This window comes from Oryzias latipes, chromosome 1 (assembly GCF_002234675.1).
Source record: "Oryzias latipes chromosome 1, ASM223467v1".
Classification (NCBI taxonomy): Eukaryota; Metazoa; Chordata; class Actinopteri; order Beloniformes; family Adrianichthyidae; genus Oryzias; species Oryzias latipes.
Genome location: NC_019859.2, coordinates 33,550,108 through 33,555,680, shown reverse-complemented (window position 1 = coordinate 33,555,680; position 5,573 = coordinate 33,550,108). Strand labels below are relative to the sequence as shown.

The window sequence follows — 5,573 nt, the reverse complement described above, 5'->3', positions numbered from 1 at the left end:
CAAATCATTGAAGAAAAAAGGTTCAGAGCACTGTCTAGTGGGTTTAGATGACCCAACTCCCAATGTTAAAGTGCCTAGGATAGCACAAGGGTTACCCAATAAAAGACCAAGAGACCTGAAGTTACTAAACCTACGGTCACCAAACTTTCTCACAAAACTAATTATCATCAATTTTTACCAGTTAATAGTTAATAATTATTTCTAGTTAATAGTTGCATTAATTTTACTTAATTGTTCAAGATACTTTACAGAAGTGCTCTGTTAAAGTGTTAAATGTGAAAAGGGACCATCCTGGATCTTTTATTTCATTTTTTAAGATGTTTTACAAAAGTATCGGATTGGAAATTCAGTATCGGCAAATACACAAGATCAAATGATTCGCAATGGGAGTGGGATCAAAAATTCTGATCAGAGATCCCTGACTACATGACTCCCATTGGAGTGTTGGCTGTGATTTAGACAGAATTTATGCCCTAAGATGTATTTTATGATGTAAATTTACTAAACAATTTGAGTCACATGTAGAAAAAAAGCATCTTGACAAATGTCCCATAGCAAAGCAAAACTGAAGATGAGATCTCGTTTCTGTCACATTTACGTCTCCTAGACATAAATGAGAACTGTTTGAGACTAAACTGCTTTTCTCATTCTTCTCAAACATTTCTCCTGAGAAATAAGTCTCACAGTGAGCACTGTTTGAGATCTCAAAATTCTCTCACAACTGTCTCTTCTCCAGATCTCAATTGAGAGAAAAATGAGCCATATTATGTTGCGCTCAAGTATGTCTCAATTTGATATCCTTACTTCAAATCCCTATCTCAGTCACGTCTCAGTGAAAGACATGAATGGTTCTGTCTCTCGTTGCTCAATAATTTAGATCTTGTTTTAGCCTATTTTTTTATTGTCTCAGCAAAAAGAAAAATGAGAGTAGTACAAGCCCTAAAATGAGTCTCATGATGACACCATTACAGTTCATCTCGAGAAAATAATATTTTTTTTTATTTATGTTCAACTTAAAAAAGTTGTTTATTGCTTACATATTTATATAACTTAATTACAATTTCAAGAAAAAAAAGTTAAATAATTAAGACGGTCATGTCCTCAAAAGACATATTTTTGAAACTTTTTAAAAAACATGAAATTTCAAGACAACGTTGCAGTGTCGATTTAATAAACTTTTTTTTTTACTGCTTAGATAAACATAAATGAACAAGAATGTATGTTGGGTTAATGATGCTAGGTTTAGTTAAACACAAACACACGCATGCACTGGCACACATGCATACACGCACAAGTGCATATAGGCACACTTATATGTTGGTGGGTATAAAACATTTAACACATTGATGTCTGAACTAAATAAAGGACATTTAGGATCATATTTGGATCACCTTAAAGTGAACAAAAAATAGATTTTACATTTGAAACAAACAAATAAAATACACAAATAAAAATAATTAAATAAATAAATCAACTTTAGGACGGTACAGATTTATGGGGTTCAGTTTGAGTTACTTTATCTTTGTCTTTAAAAATCCCCCTTCATGCAGCCTTACAAGCTGAAAATATTTTCTGTTTTCTTGATTTTAGTCTGCATCATATTGAACAAACAGAAGCCTGGAGGAACCCGATTTGAATTTTAAACTGTATCACAGCCTCACTTGACACAGATTTCTGATTGGTTGATCACAGTGGGAGGGAAAAGTCTGTGGTTGACGTCACCAACGGGCCGGAATCTGCAAGCGGGAGAAGTGCAGAGAATGAGAGACTTTTGACGAGCGCTTGTCGTATTTTTTCTGCGTTTTAACAATCCGTGGGATGAATCTCCAACATTTTTTTTGCTTGTCTGGAAAAGATTCAAGTAAAATCTTTGAAGTTTGCACGGTAAGTTTGCGATTTATTTCCTCCAACTCTGAACTCAGTTGAATGCTAAAGCTTAAGCTAGCTCCGCCAGTACTGCAGACGTCTGGGCTACTCGCGGTGGCTTTGGCTGTATAAGTACTTATTACATTTTACAAAGGTTTACTTGTGCTTTTTGTAATAAAAAATAGAGACATTGAAGAGTTATTTGCAGTGCAGAGTTTACAGAATGAGCCTCGATATTTTTCCAAACGCGTGAGTGCTAAGTAACTGTTGGAAGACATTTTGCTCTTCAGTTAAGGGTCTGCAGGGTTCGTCCCATTCACAGTTTGACGACACCACAGACAGACCATTTCCATTATTGCAAACTTCAAAATGTGCAGTTTCACTGTATGTTCAATTTTTACGCTGTAAAAAGCTTTTATCTTGTTTAAAAGATCATCTTGCAGACGTTTGGCCTGTCATGTCATCTTTTGAAACTGGTTATGGACATGTGTTTAAAGTAAAGTCATCATTAACTGCTCACATGTCTAGAAAGCATAATCTGAAAATTTAAGTATGTACTGTATAGGAAAACATGTTCTCAGCCCTCTGTCAGTGGTGGAGATGTTTAGAGAGCACAGATGTAGCTAAGCCAACAAATGTCAACACTGATATGTACGAGGATTTTAGTGAATCATAAATAATATTAAAAAACCTTTCCAGATCTTACTTTGTGCTGTATAAAATGTGTGTACATCATGTTTTTTTTTCCCCTCTCTGATTCAAGGTGATATAAATTCTACACGTGAAAATGAGTGAATCAGAACCCATGTTCCTCCACACTGCCATTATGGAGGTCCTACCAGAGCCACACGACATCCTGGAAGAACACTTGCAGTCCATTGGAATAAATGGAGTTGTATGAGGATCTACGATTCATAGAAGAGGCTGACTTGCTGCCAGCTTTGAGACCTGTTCAAGCCCGGAAACGTCTTGCTTTCTGGAAATTGAAATGTGAGCCTCAAACATTACAAATGAGTTTTTGTAATGCACGGAAGTGGATATGAATATGAATGGGTAACACACTGACAGTACAGTGTAAACTTAATACACTTATACTGTTTGTTTTTTGTTGCAGACCAAACACCAGAGAACAGCACATCATCATCTGTTGAGACCTCACCAACACAATCATCATCACTTTTGTTATAGTCACCGAGGAGTTCGTCATCCACATCTTCCAGAAGCCAAGGACTGTACATACATTGACTGGGAGGACTGCTTTGAAATTCCATGGAGTAAGTTTTCTGAGGAATTTGTGCAGTCTTTGGAAAGAGACCTGGCCCAAGACTAAGGAAGGAAATGGTTTGCACTCTTGTTGCAGAAATGATGAAAGCAAGACGTTTTTCCAAACTCTAAAAGGCTGCAGATGATGCGGGGAGAGCAGAGTGGCTGCTCAGAAGAGATGAGATGTTAAAGAGATGCTCTTTCTTCTGCTCTGCTACTTTAATGAGGAGGATGCCATGTTCTTGTAGAAGATGCAGACGAGGTCCAGCTGCAGCAGGTGCCGTTGACTCCAACTGTTATTTATGTGGTAAGTAAAGTTTCAAATGTTAAATTATTCTAAAGGTTTTGTCTTTGTACACTGTACATGAGTGACATGTTTACTTTATCCATTGTTCTGTCTTTAGGACAGTCTTTCTTTTCCCCAAGGAGGTTCATGCTCAGTTGGAACCGCTCCATCGTACACAACAACATTGCAGCACTGTGCCTGATGTTCAGAAGCTACTTCTGCTTTAACAGTCATTATCCAACTGATCTGGCTTCAACCCTGGAGTTTCTGCAAAGGTACATATTTATCAGTGCTGTCATGCGATTGATTTTTGGGTGTGGTTAGTTAATCATGACCTGCAGTTAATTATTCTTATTAATATTGTATTAATCTAACTCTGGGCTGCTCATCTCTGGTCCTTGAGATCTACCAGCCTGCCTGTTTTCCAACTCTCCCTGAATTGCTTGCTGCTGATTACCTGGACCAGGTGTGTACATCCAGTCAGAATGTGGAGACATCTGATTGAGCTGATCAACAGCTAGCAGGGCTTGGAGATCTGGAAAACAGGCAGGGTGATAGATCCCAAGGACCAGGAATGAGCAGCCCTGGCTAACCTAAAATTTAGCTTTGAAAATCCTTATTTTGGGGTAATTTGATTTAAATAGCAAGATTGTGTCACATTAAAAGAAATAAAATACAATTTAAAGGGTGGCTTTATGAAGTTTTCTTAGTGTAACAGACTTTTTTCCAATCTTTACTTTTGTACCACTAAGGGATAATTCTTCAGTCTCAAACAGAACAAAGACCTAGGCCAAAGTGCTCTCATTTAAAAAACTAATGGAAATATTCTGAACAATCCAAAAAAATATTGACCACAAAATTCTTAATCATAGCATAATATTTATTCGTTGAAATATCTTATTCCACAGTTTGCCGTCTGACACGATCAGCCCTCAGCTTCCCAATTAAGACATGGGTATTATTTTTCCCTTGTTAAGAGCCAACCATGCAAAATGAGACTTTTGATCATTTCTTAAATGTTTGATCTGGACTGTATCATGAAAAATGAAATGAAACAGATTTGAACCTTATTTGTTAAATAGTTAATGCCCATAGTATGCTGCATTTCAATTCTTTTAACTAAAACAGATGTCCTCTCAAGCGACGTGTGGCTGCTTTTAGGGATGACAGAAACATAATCTTATGGTAGCATTATGCAGCTGCTTTTATAAAACTACAATTTGCTTCTAGCTTGAAGTGTTATCTTTGTTTGTTATGTGCAGTCTATTATCAATTTACTCATGCCAGATTTTAATGTTCTTGTCTTACAGCTGATGTCCTGAGATGTGCCACTCTACCTGGTTGGGAACAAATTGAAGAGGCCAAGCTCAAGAAAGCCGTTGTCAACAAATGTAGGGCAGAGCAGGTTCTAAGGCCACTGCTATGATCTACAGTATCCGGACTGGTTTCTCTTCCATCTTTTTTCTTATTTTTTATCTTAATTTGGTTCTCAAGTTGGTTCATGGATTTGATAGTCTGCAAGTTTCAGAGAATGTTTTTATGTTTATGTTTTTATAATGTTTTTTTTCAGTGTCTTGTTTAAAATCTGGAAGTATTCATGACCAGCATGTCAACCAGATTGAGTATGCCACGGTTCATGTACTTAATGTATTTAATATTTTAAAATGTGCCTAATACTGCTACCACAATTCAAATGCTGTACTGATGATGGTGCTGCCCAAATAAAGTGTAAAGCATTTACATTTCTAGTATTGTTTTTACTGTTACTGTATATCAGTGGTCTCCCATCCTGGTCCTTGAAGGTCACTGTCCTTGATGTTTTAGCTGTTTTCCTGCTCCAACAGATCTGCTGCAGTGGTTGAATTGCCTCCTCAAGTTCTGCAGGAGGTGGTTAATCACCTGTTGATTCACATCTGGGGAGCAAAGAAACATCTAAACCCTACAGGATGGTGGCCCTTGAGGACCAGGATTGGCGACCACTGCTATAAAACTAAATTCTCTTTTCTTTCTCAAATATATCTCAAATATAATTCTCATTAACGGCTTTGGTAAGACATTCAAGAGAAATGATTAAGACATGAAAGAGACATCAGACAGACAATGATGAGATCTCTTTTAGGACTCATTCTTCTCAGATTTGTCTCATGAGCGTCTTAGG

General features: G+C 37.0%; 1 long non-coding RNA gene across 1 annotated transcript; it reads left to right on the top strand.

The window, feature by feature from the left end:
• The first annotated feature begins 1,104 nt into the window (after positions 1-1,104).
• Positions 1,105-5,157, top strand: LOC111948324. Its single transcript, XR_002874292.1, has 5 exons — positions 1,105-1,884; positions 2,630-2,856; positions 2,981-3,436; positions 3,534-3,690; positions 4,726-5,157. It is a non-coding gene; the product is annotated as an uncharacterized LOC111948324 (long non-coding RNA).
• Positions 5,158-5,573: the final 416 nt, after the last annotated feature.